This window comes from Triticum aestivum, chromosome 1B, assembly GCF_018294505.1.
Source record: "Triticum aestivum cultivar Chinese Spring chromosome 1B, IWGSC CS RefSeq v2.1, whole genome shotgun sequence".
Lineage (NCBI taxonomy): Eukaryota > Viridiplantae > Streptophyta > Magnoliopsida > Poales > Poaceae > Triticum > Triticum aestivum.
The window spans coordinates 158,031,772-158,045,403 of NC_057795.1; positions in this window are offsets into that span (position 1 = coordinate 158,031,772).

Consider the following 13,632-nt stretch of genomic DNA (forward strand, 5'->3'; position numbering starts at 1 on the left):
GCATCATTATGGTCAGGAATCTTGGGCTTCAACTTCCTCAAAACAAGAGAATCATCTTCTTCTTCAGCAGCTTCAGGCACTCGGGCCTTGTTCTTCTCTGATGCAGATATATTTCTTGTGTTCCTCTTGGGTTTAGGCTTGGGAGCTAGAGCAGCAGCCTTGGGAGCAACTTTGGGCTTAGATGGAGCAGCCCCTGACTTAATTGCATCTCCCATGAGCTTCTGAGCTTTGGGTGTTGGTGCAGCATCCTCTTCCTCTTCTTCTTCCTCATCAGAATATCTCCTCATAGAGGGCTTGCCAAGGACTTTGGAATTTAGTGGTTCTCACCCTCTTCTTATTCTTGTCTTGGCCAGCAGCTTCTTCATTAGACTCAATGGTGAACTTCATAGTTTCACTAGTGGCAACCTTCCTAGGTTTGGATGTAGGCACTCTCCTGGCAGGTGCCTTCTTGTTCATGCCTGGCTTTGTGGTAGCAGTTGTGCCATACTCCTTTTTTAGCACCTTCTTCTTTGAAGTGGCCTCATCCTCAACAGCCACATAATCCTCACCTTCAGAATCTGAGGTTTTCTTCTTCCTTGACCTGGTGGCTGCTTTTGGCAAATTGCTGGGTGTGCTCCTGCTGCCATCATCATAACTGTTTGAGGGACTAGTGCCCTCACTCATCTGAGCTTGTTCTTCTGACTTGTTCTGGCTGTCACTTTGATCAGACATTTCACAAACTTACTGACAGCAGACCCTGTGAATAGGTATAGATGAGGTAGAGTAGATGAGCATCACAAAGTACAGAGGTTTTTGCAAAACAATTGAGTCAAAAACTTAGTTTTAGTTTCCATAGAAAGCATTTCGGAGCTACCGATTTGTAAACTCAGTGATACCAAAGCAGCTTTTGGAACCAAAACTAGTGAACTTGGTCAGACCGAGTCACAGTTTGGTGGCACCGAGACTGCTAGGGTTTCACAAAGAATCAATCTCAGTCACACCGATTTGCAATTCTCGGTCAGACCGAAAATCGCATGTGCAATGGCTTAAGCCAAATCGATGAGACCGATTTCTACAACTCAGTCGGTCCGAGATGAGTTCGGCAGAAACCTAACCCTAAATTTTCAAATCTAATCTAATCTATGGAATGCTTTCACTGAATAGAATGATTTCAAACATGGCAAGAATCATGGCAAAGCAATGTGCTAGGAATCGGAGTTAAAGAATAGCACAAAGTTTTAAGTTCATACCCTAGTTCGGTGGTGAACTTGCTACGGCGACAACGATGGGGCAGAATGCCGTTGACGGCAGTCGAGACCAGTGGCGGGAGGTTGCTGGCGGCAAAGAGGATGATCCAGAGACCCGAAGAGGCAGAGCAGGCTATGCACGGGCGAAGGGTTTCAGAAATTTTTCCAAAATTTAACCCGCGAATATATATAGCCTGACCCTGTCGGTGTGATCGATTGGAACAACTCGGTGGCACCGAGATGCAAAATTGCAAGCAGTTACTGCAACTCAATGTGACCGAATGGTTCTAATCGGTTGCACCGAGGTTGAAAACCTAGATCAACCTTGTGATCTCAGTATGACCGAAAAGTGTGAATCGGTCAGACCGAAATGCACAAAGAGGTTCTGGAAGTTTAAGTCTGTGACGAATCAGGGACTCCGAGTGCTCCTCTCACAGAGTGGTTCAAATCTGACTTGGTCAAACTTTGTGATGTAGCATGAATAGAGTTTGAGACAAGAAAAGCATAGATAGCTAGAGAAGGTTCTTAGGCATTCTTGTCCATCCACTTGGCAAAAGGAAAGAAACCAAACAATCAAAACAACAAGTGGATGTCCTCGAATGAGTAAATGCAACCAACATGCTCACACAATAAAATGGCAAATGAAATATGTGGCAAAGCATGCACAACCAATTCTAGCATCTATCAAGCAATTGGCGATGACTAGGTCATCTATATATGAGTATATTGACTTAGGAGTCAAATGAGAACATTTGATCATAGGTCATACTCATCATTTAAGCACAAGTGGGGTTACCACTTTTACATAAAGCATTGTTGTGTTCACACCATTAGAGTTGCTTTAGCTCATTTCTTAGAGTAAATCTCCCCCTAGATGTGAGATACCCCCTAAGAGGGAGGAACTAACCTTGGGTTTTGTCGATGATGACTTCATGTAGGTGTTGAAGATGTGGATGCTCAATGTTGATGTAGATCATTTGGAGCAATCCATTAGAGTGAGTTGCACTTTCAATACCTACACAGGTTAGTCCCATAAGGAACAAACAAGGATATCCGTAGACATAGAGTGATGCACACACAAGATGATGTCCATGAAAGCATTAGGTTACCTTGTCCCTTGTCTTACCAACAAGAGGGTTTGTGACTCCTTGAACTAGTGCAAGATGTGAAATTTGATTGCACTTGTCCTTGCCAAAATGATATGAGTGAAGTATATTGGCGGAGTCAACCTCAGGAACTATCTAGTTCTTCTTCTTTGGGATCCACGTCATCTTGATGGGAATCCTTGGAGTTGTAGTTGTACTCGATGAAGTAGAACTTGATGTAGTCTTGGGAACCCACTTGACCAAGGCCTTAGGAGCTTCTTCAAATGCATCAATCTCCTCTTGAAGCTTGTCCTTGCCTTTTTTGCTTGTGGTCTTGTGGTGGAAGATCATCTTGAGCTTGTGTTCCTTTGAAAGAAGTAGGATCATACTTCTCTTGTTAAGGAACAAACTTCATATTGGGGTATTGATGTTCTTGCCACTCAACTCCATTGGCATTGAACTTTCGTTCAAAACCAACACCTTGGTTCTTCTTGTGCCTTCATTGCTTGCTTACAATTTCCTCGAATTGCTTACTTCTGGCAAGGCTCTTGTAAACACCTTTCTCTATAATTCCCTTCAATAAGCTATTTTCTTGCTCAAGTGTAACTTGGCTAAGAGAATCATTAGTGGAATCAAGAGAACTACTAGAAGCAACAACATTGGATTTAGCATGATTATTGTTACTACTAGAGGAAGAATCTTTCTTGCTCTTTTTACTAGACTTGACTTGTGGCATGTAAGTGGATAAGAGTAAACGCTTGGCAATGTAAGAAGAACTTTTCTTGCGAAGATCATCATTGATTGCCTAACTCATGCTCTTACTCAAGGTTGAGCTTTTCAAAGCGTAACTTCTCATGAGTCTTTAAAAGTTCTCGATGATCTTCCCAGATAGTTTCATGAGCTAACTTAAGAGTGTTTAGTTCTTTAGTTAGGCGCTCAATCTTCTCCTTATCATTGTCATTCATTTTATCTTGATAGCATGATTATTTGACGTTTCATCATAGTATTCATCACTAGAGTTGTCAACAAGTAAATCATCATCACCTAACAAGTCATCTTCATCACTATTGAAATTAACATACTCGGGGTGTGATACCTTTGGGCCTTTATCCATGAAGCATCTTCCAATTCCTTCATTTGGTGAGTCAAATATGTAGTAGGAGTTGGTTGACACAAGTGCTAGACCGGCAACACCTTCATTTTGAGTATATTTGAAGTCAGAGTGATAGCTTCTCTCAGAGTGATTGTCGGAGTCGGAGCCGGATACCCATTCACCAACATGAGCTTGATGTCTTTGTTTTGTGTAGCTCCTTGATGACTTGTCCTTCCTTTCCGAATCCTTGCTTCTCCGGGATGTTCTTCGTTCATAACGATCATCTCTACTCCTTCTTTCTCTTGATGGTGATTCTTCTCTTCTACTCCTTCTTTTTGGAGAATCTTCTCTTCTTTTGTAGGGAGCCATACACTCATTGGAATATGTCTGGGTCTTCCACAATTGTAGCAATTGCGCTCACGGCTAGAAGATCTTTTGTCATTGCAGGACCTTGACTTGGAACTTCTTTCCTTGCTTCTACTCTCGTAGAACTTGTTGAAGTTCTTCACCATTAGGCTCAATTATTCATTGAAGGTTTGTTTCTCACTTGATGATGTGGGATCTTCACATGAGGCTTTGTAAGCACCACTTGACTTGTTGTGGAGCTCTTCCTTATCCTTGAGTGACATCTCATGAGCAACAATTCTTCCAATGACTTCCGTTGGCTTTGAGATCTTTGTAATTAGGCATCATTTGGATCAATGTGCACACGGTATCATATTTTCCATCCAAGGCTCTTAGGATCTTCTTGATGATGAATTTGTCGGTCATCTATTCACTCCCTAAGCCGGCAATCTCATTTGTGATGAGAGCAAGCCTAGAGTACATTTCAGCGATGCCTTCACCATCCTTCATTTTGAACTTGTCAAATTGACTTTGAAGCACATCCAATTTGGATTCCTTGACAGAGTCGGTACCTTCGTGCATGTCAATCAAAGTATCCCAAATTTCCTTTGCATTCTCAAGACGGCTGATTTTGTTGAATTCTTCGAGGCAATCCATTGAAGAGGATATCACAAGCTTGAGCATTGTATTGCAGCATCTTCAACTCTTCTGCGGTAGCTTCACGGTTCAGTTCTCTCCCATCAAAGAATTCACCTTGCAAGCCAATACACACAATAGCCCAAACGGCGGGGTTATGTCCAAGAATATGCATTTTCATCTTATGCTTCCAACTAGCAAAATTAGTACCATCAAAGTAAGGACCTCTACGATGGTAATTTCCCTCGCTAGACGCCATACTCTCCTAGGTTGTGAAACCAAGGCTATGACCACCAAAAGCTATGGAAATCAAAGCAAATGGAGACCAAAGCTCTGATACCACTTGTAGGATCAAAAGTATGTCTAGAGGGGAGGTGATTAGACTACTTGACCAAATAAAAATCTAGCCTTTTCCCAATTTTAGTTCTTGGAAGATTTTAGCAACTTAGCACAAGTCAAGCAATCAACCTACACATGCAATTTTAAGAGTATAGCAGCGGAATGTAAAACAATTGCATATGAAGGTAAAGGGAGGCGTTTGAGAGGGCAAACACAATGTTGACACGGAGATTTTTTAGCTGTGGTTCCGATAGGTGGTGCTATCGTACATCCACATTGATGGAGACTTCAACCCATGAACGGTAACGGTTGCACGAGTCCACGGAGGGATCCACCCACGAAGGGTCCACGAAGAAGCAACCTTGTCTATCCCACCATGGTCGTCGCCCACGAAGGACTTGCCTCGCTAGGGTAGATCTTCACGAAGTAGGCGATCTCCTTGCCCTTACAAACTCCTTGGTACAACTCCACAATCTTGTCGGAGGCTCCCAAGTGACACCTAGCCAATCTAGGAGACACCACTCTCCAAGAAGTAACAAACGGTGTGTTGATGATGAACTCCTTGCTCTTGTGCTTCAAATGATAGTCTCCCCAACACTTAACTCTCTCTCACAGGATTTGGATTTGGTGGAAAGAAGATTTCAGTGGAAAGCAACTTGGGGAAGGCTAGAGATCAACGTTTATGTGGTAGAAATGGAATATCTTGATCTCAACACAAGTGTAGGTGGTTCTCTCTCAGAAAATGTATGTTGGAAGTGTAGGCATGTTCTGATGGCTCTCTCCATGAATGAAGAGTGGGTGGAGGGGTATATATAGCCTCCACACAAAATCTAACCATTACACTCAACTTACCAAACTCGGTGGGACCGAATCATGAAACTCGGTCGGACCGATTTAGTAAATAATGTGACCGTTAGGATTTTCGGTGGGACCGACATGTCAACTCGGTAGGACCGATATGGTTAGGGTTAGGGCATAACGTAATCTCGATGAGACCGATTACACAAACTCGGTGAGACCGATTATGGTAATAGACACACAGAGGGTTGGTCAGGCAAACTCGATGGGACTAATTCGCTCATCTCGGTTTGACCGAAATGTTACGAAAGGGAAACAGTGAGTTTGCATTGCAATCTCGGTGGGACTGATCGCTCATCTCGGTTTGACCGAAATGTTATGAAGGGAAACAAAGAGATTACAATCCCATCTCGGTGAGACCGAGATCCCTATCGGTGTGATCGAAAAGACTAGGGTTTGTGGCAGTGGCTATGTCAACAGAACTCGGTGGCGCCGGATAGACAGTTTCGGTAGGGCCGAGTTTGACTTTTGGTTTGGAACATATGTGGATGTGAGAAAGTAGCTGAGGGCTTTGGAGCATATCACTAAGCACTTTGAGCAAGGAACTCATTAAGCGACACCTCATCCCTCCTTGATAGTATTGGCTTTTCCTATAGTCTCAATGTGATCTTGGATCACTAAAATAGAAAATGTAGAGTCTTGTGCTTTGAGCTCGAGCCAATCCTTTTGTCCTTAGCATTTTGAGGGATCCACTTTTCTCATCCATGCCATGCCAATCATTGAGCTTTCCTGAAATATTTATCTTTGAAATAGCATTAGCTCAATGAGCTATATGTTGTTAGGAATTACCAAAACCACCCAGGGATAGTTGCACTTTCATATACGAATGTAATATTGTTTCTATCCGTAAGATAAGGTAATTGGTAGTTCCTTCATTCACAAATATAAGATATTTTAGATATTTTAATACAAACTAATACATACTGAAATGAGTGAACAGACACACTAGAATGTGTCTAAATACATTTGATTTTGGAATAAGTTAGAACAGGAGGCACAAACACTGGCTGGACCCCTCTAAAATTTATAGCATGATAATGGGAGATGGTAGAGTAGTGCCCCTTGTTTTCAAGCTGCCGAACCAGAGCATCAGGATTGCTAGAAAAAACCACACTACCAGCTATCTCCACTAGTTGATACCACTTTTCCATAAGCTTGTTATCAAAATTTCTTCTAAAGGAAAGTTTCAGCTGCCTACCATCCCAAACATTTTTAATAAATTTCGTTTCCTCATTGCAGATAGAGGATAGGACAGAATTGAATAGAGAAAGCAGAGGTGCCAAACCAGGTATCTTCCCAGAATCTGATCTTGTCACCTACTCCAACTTTCTGTCTATATCCAAACTTCAAAGCTTGGATGATAGACATGATTATCGGTGTCAAAACCGGCGGATCTCGGGTAGGGGGTCCCGAACTATGCGTCTAAGGCTAATGGTAACAGGAGACAAGGGACATGATGTTTACCCAGGTTCGGCCCTCTCGATGGAGGAAATACCCTACTTCCTGCTTGATTGATCTTGATGATATGAGTATTACAAGAGTTGATCTACCATGAGATCATAGAGGCTAAACCCTAGAAGCTAGCCTATGATTATGGTTGTTGTTGTCCTACGGACTAAACCCTCCGGTTTATATAGACACCAGAGGGGGCTAGGGTTTCATAGAGTCGGTTACAGAGAAGGAGATCTACATATCCGAATTGCCAAGCTTGCCTTCCATGCAAAGGAGAGTCCCATCCGGACACAGGACGAAGTCTTCAATCTTGTATCTTCATAGTCCAACAATCCGGCCAAAGTATATAGTCCGGCTGTCCGAGGACCCCTTAATCCAGGACTCCGTCAGTAGCCCCTGAACCAGGCTTCAATGACGATGAGTCCGTCGCGTAGATTGTCTTCGGCATTGCAAGGTGGCTTCCTTCTCCGAATACTTCATAGAAGATTGTGAACACAAAGATCGTGTCTGGTTCTACAAAACAAATTCCACATACCACCGTAGAGAGCACAGTATTCCATAAATCTAATCTCCTGGCAGCTTTTATAGAATGACATCATGCCACGGTCCGGTCATTATTCGAACTGTTTTTCTCAACCGGCCACCGCACATGTCACGAGGCAGTTTTATCGGCACGTCTTGTCGAAATAGAGATCTTATCCCCTTATCACGGGATTCTTATTAATACGGGTGTGGGTAACCCAACCGTGCCATCAATCATGGCGCTTGGGGAATAAGCGATTTTAGCAGGCAAGTGAGGAGGCGCAGGATTTCTGCTACCTTTATAAGGGGATAAGAACTCCCTTTTTCACCCACGCCTTCCTCTGCTTATCCATCCCTCTTCGCTCGAGCCCAAGTGCCCAAGCGTTCATCTTCTCCACCCAAAAAGGCTTCCCAAAAATGTACAGATCCGGAGCGGGAGGCAAGTGGATGGCCTCTACCATCCGAGAGAAGGATATCAAAAAGCTTCGGGGGGGCGGGTATTTGGCCAAGAGAATTGGCCACCGTCTTTCGACGGCGGGACATATCATCCCTACTCTGGAACCCCATGAGAGGGTGGTATTCCTCCCTCATTTTGTCCGTGGGCTGGGGTTTCCCCTTCACCCGTTCATTCTCGGCATCATGTATTATTACGGGATTGATTTTCATGATCTATCCCCAAATTCCTTCCTCAACATCTCGACATTCATCGTCGTGTGCGAGGCCTTTCTCCGCATCCCGCCACACTTTGGCTTATGGCTGAAAGTTTTTAACGTGAAGCCCAAGGTAGTGAGTGGCGAGCACGCCGAGTGCGGAGGCGCCATGGTGAGCAAGATGCCCAATGTTACATGACCAACTGGTACTTTTAATGATTTCATCAAGGAGTGGCAGCGGCAGTGGTTTTACATCACTGAGCCGCGTGGCAAAGAACGGGCCGCGGCTCTGGAATTCAGATCCGGAGCCCCTTTACGACTCATGTCCTGGCCCAAGAAGGGCTTGAACTGGGCTTCGTCTGACAAACTATCGGTGCTCCAGACGCGTGTCCAAGATAAGGAAGACAAGAATATCAAGCTTGCTAATGTAGTCTAGGTGATGCTAGTTCGTCGGATTCTACCTTGTCAACACCGGGCTTGCAATCTATGGGAGTTTGACCCGGCCAAGCACCAGACCCTGCTAGAGCTCTTTGGCTCCACGCATAAGGATATCTGGAAGGTGCTTTTCAAGTCCGGCAAATCGTGGCCGGACTCTGCCGAGGACCGCGGATACCAACTATCCCGCCCTGCAAGTTCGGTAAGTAACCGTACATTGATGATTCATAAGTTTCATTTGCATATCCTTGGGAAAATACTTGACATATTTCCCTTTAATTTCTTAGGGCTGGGTGAAGAAGGCGGGGCGGATCTACTATCTGGCCCCGCTGCCAGAAGAACCGGCCGGCCCACTTCTGATGAAGATGCTGATCCCGACGCCTTACAAGGCGCCGAAGAAGAAGGCCGAAAAGGAGGCCAAGAAGACCAGGGGCGGCCTCCGTCGCCATGGTGCCCCGGACACAAAGTCTGAGGACTCCAATGCCCATTCTTCCTCCGAAGAGGACGAGGAAAACGAATCCCCCGTGTGGGGAAGAAAGAAAAGGACGGCCTCCGAATCCTTGGAGGCCGAGTCGCCTAAAAGGGGAAAACTCCCCTTCGAGAGGAGTCCACTGCCGCCACCGATAGCAGCCCAGCGTGGGATCCCAGGGCCCAGCCCCTCGTGAACTCGTGAGTATAAAATTTGAACATACTTATGCGTCCAGACTTAACGTGGCATAATATTTTAATCTGAGCCATATTTTTACAGTCCTGCAAGGTCCTGCGCCGAACAGCCCTCGTCGGAGGATTTGCTGGGTTCGGATGCTATGGAAAGCGAGACACCCCCCGAAGGCCCCCTCCCCGAGACATGTGAATGACACCGAGATTTCGTCTCAGAAGGGCCCGGGCCACGAAGGGGGAGGGAAGGTCGCAAAGGCGACGCCAGGAGGCCAGACTTCAGGGTCCGGACATACGGGAGAGAAGGCTCCCGTGGATGTCGATGGTGGGGGTCATCTTAAATCCGGCCCCCAGCTGGACGATGTTGGAGATCAATAAGGCCCCTGAAACGGATAGGCCGCCTCCATCAGCTGAATGGGGTGAATCTGTTCCACCGGCTTCCTCCATCCAACCGGAGGTGCCAAATACTTTGTTAGCGGAGCTGAGGGGCGCCTCCATCATTGATGAGCATCATGCCCTTATGGGTGCGGTGATTGAGAAGATGCAGTCTGCCGAGAGTGGATAGGATGAATCCTGTATCAGCCTCATGAGAGGCTTTGAGGTATGTTTTTAGGAGGTTTGGAAGAGTGTCATGGTATAGATAGCAGCCCCTGATACACTGTTCGGTAAAGGAAAAGACTGGACAGAGGATCAAATGTATGTTCACAGGAGACTTACTTGATGACCTCTACCTCTTTTTTTAATAAGTAGGCGTCTGCCGTGTCTACCGCTTCTCATGCTGTGGAAGTATCCGGACTGAGGCATAGTCTAGAGCGGGCCGAAGGAGAACTTGGCCGAGTGCAGAAACAGCTGGAGGACAACCAAGGTATACAAAAACCTTGTTTGTTTAGCACAAATGAATAAGTGTGCAAGATGAAAATATTTTTATAATGTGCTCTAGGGGCGATGACCGAAATTGAGGCTCTTAAAAGGGGTGTGGCCGAAGCCGAGAAGAAGGCTGCCGCAGAGCAGGCTCTCCACGAGAAGCATGAGGCCAGAGTTATTGAAGCTGAGCGAGAGCTTCAAGAGGCTGTGGAGAGATGCGAGACCTTGGAGCAGAGTTTATCAGGGAAAGAATCCGAACTCTCCGAGGCTCGCCAAGCCGCAAGTGATGCCCGGGGGGATGCCCAAGGTGCCCTGAAGGAAATCCAGGAGGCGAGGAAGATTGTGGCTGGTAAGGCTTTTTATATACAAAGCGGGTAATTTAAAGGAGAAAATCAAGTTGAAAGTTTAAATTCTGATTTCTCCAGGGGTATTTGTGGAGCTGCCACGCAGCATCTCTGATTCTGCCCAATTATACTGGGCCAAAGAGGGGAATACTGCGGATAAGCTCTTCTGGGTGCAGTATCTGGCACCGAATTATCCGGTGCCTTTCTCCGATCAACTGAAGTAGCTGATCGAACTGCATAAGGCAGCCGGACTATCCAAGAAGGATTTGATTATCCGGTTGTGGCCCGCCGAGCCGATTCCAAGCAGTTACTTCAGGCTCGTGAAGCGTCTTGTGAGTGCCTGCCCTCGACTTGAAGTCATCAAGCGGTCCGTCTGCATAGAAGGCGCGTGAATGGCCTTCGCCCGTGCAAAGGTGCATTGGGGGAAGATGGATGTGGAAAAGTTGATGACCGAGGGACCGCCGGAGGGAAAGGAGCACCACAAGCCCGAGTTGTATTACGAAGGTGTCTTGAAAGGAGCCCGCCTTGCGGCGGAGCAATGCACCAAGGACCTTATATTTCGCTGAATACGGTCATGTTTGTCCTTTGTAATGTTTAAATAAGGTCATTTCTATTATTTATTGCCTGTTTGTTTGAAAGTTTTTCCTCCTGTGCGGCCGTTTTATATACTAATCCTGAGAGTTGGACAGTCGTCGGCTTCCGCCCCCATGTAGTAAGTACGGGGGTGTTTGGGATAAACCTGAGCACTCTTTATCCCAGTTTTGGGTCCCTAAAGGAGGTGTTCAGCACAGCGAACCAGGCAATCGGACTATAGGGCTTTATCACTCTCACTTAGCCATAGGAGTGTTTTAAAAAGAAGGTAGGTGCGGCCCCTAGTGTTCGGAATACCGCACGAGGGGCTCTATAAGCGCCTGATCGGAAAAAGGCCAATCCATCTTACGATGCATTGGTTATGGCATTATGCGGAAGAAATCCTTAAAGATTCTAGAACCTCTCGAACAGCTGACCAGCTCTCGCTGCATCATGATAGTCAGTTTTCGGCTTTCTCTACCGAGGTGCTCGTCCGGAAGAACTGGGACACAATCGCAGTAGTTCTCCCAGTGCTACCTTAGCCGATATAGCGGAACGTAAGGTACCAAAACATAGGAGCTGGGCAAACCCAACTATTGACCCAAGACATGATTCAGAGCTGATGCATATAATGCTATAAGTTTGGGGTGCCGAACTGCCGTGAAGGTGTTCGGACTTTTGTGCCGTAGTATGGGTATAATGAAGCCCCTGGCATATTCAGGCATATCGCGAATAGCAGCTGCCTTTTAACAAAAGAGTTGTAAGTAAGAAATAGCAGCAGATGAGCATCATATAAATCCACATGTTGTATTTGAGTAATACGTCAATGCGTATGAGTACAGATAATGTGATAAAAAGAAATATGATTGCGGAACCTACTGAGACCAGGCGGGGGGAAGTTGTATTCGGATCCGGAGTGTAGTCGTATTATCATGGGGGGAATATCTAGATATTTCCTTACGTGCTCGAACTGTTTCCGCGCCACGTAATGGTGAACCTGCAAAGAAAATGCAAGAAATGGCTTTTGCCACAGAGCGGTTGAGCCGCGGTATGTGGCTTGTCTTATCATATTCCGGAGTGTTTTTAATTAAGCTCCAGGCGAGCCGGGCTATCCTGCAGCATAGTAGTTCGGACTCCTTTGGCGGTGTCCAGAAGCTTGGCTGACGACTCGAGGTTCAACTGGAAGGTGCCATGCATTGCTCTTGCTATTAAAGCGGCGGTAGACTCTTCGGCAGTGAGGGGGAGTTTGGACCTGCCATTAACCGTGATGACGCCGCACGGACCAGACATCTTGAATTTATAGTAGGCATAATGTGGCACCGCGTTGAATCGAGCGAACGCGGTTCATCCGAGCAGTGCCTGATGGTCACTGCAAAACGAGACGATGTCGAAGACTAACTCTTTGGTACGGTGATTGTTCGGAGATCCGAAGACCACTTCTAGTGTGATTGAGCCCGTGCAGTAGGCCTCTACACCTGGTATGACACCTTTGAAGGTGGTTTTTGTGGGCTTGATCCTTGAGGGGTCGATGCCCATTTTGCACATTGTATCCTGGTATAACAGGTTCAGGTTGCTGCCTCCGTCCATAAGGACTTGTGTGAGATGAAATCCGTCAATGATGGGGTCGAGGACCAGCGCGGCCAAACTGCCATGACGGATACTGGTAGGATCGTCCCTGCGATCGAAGGTGATTGGGCAGGAGGACCATAGGTTAAACTTTGGGTCGACTGGCTCCATCGCATAGACGTCCTTTAGTGCACGCTTCCACTTGGGAATGTGGCTTGCGTATATCATATTCACCGTTTTCACTTGGGGAGGGAATTTCTTCTGTCCTCCTATATTCGGTGATCGGGGCTCCTCGTCGTCATTGTCGCTTTGAGACCCCTTCCCCTTGTTTTCGGCATCTGATCTGCCTGCTTGTTTGAAGACCCAGCATTCTCTGTTTGTATGATTGGCTGGTGTTCCTTGGGTGCCATGGATTTGGCATGGACGGTCGAGTATGCGGTCCAAACTGGACGGGCCTGAATTGTTTTTGTTGAATGGCCCTTTCAGCTGACCGACTTGGATCCACTGAATCCGGCATTGACTGACATGTCTTCGGCACTATCACCGTTTTTGTGGCGCTTGTGTTTGTTGCGCCGTGGTTTGTCGTTGCCATCCTTGGATTTTGATGTGCCAGGATTGCTTGCTGTGTTGTTGCTGCGAGCCAACCAGCTATCCTCGCCCGCACAAAAGCGGGTCATGAGTGTTGTGAGGGCTGCCATGGACTTTGACTTTTCTTGGCCGAGATGTCGGGCAAGCCACTCATCATGGATGTTATGCTTAAAGGCCGCTTGGGCTTCTGCATCCAGACAGTCGACAATTTGGTTCTTTTTGGTTAGGAACCGGGTCCAAAATTTCCTGACTGACTCTCCGGGCTGTTGGGTTATGTGGCTTAGATCATCAGCATCCGGTGGATGCACATAGGTGCCCTGGAAGTTGTCAAGGAACGCGTCTGCCAGGTTTTCCCAACTTCCGATGGAGTTTGCCGGCAAGCTATTCAGCCAATGCCGAGCC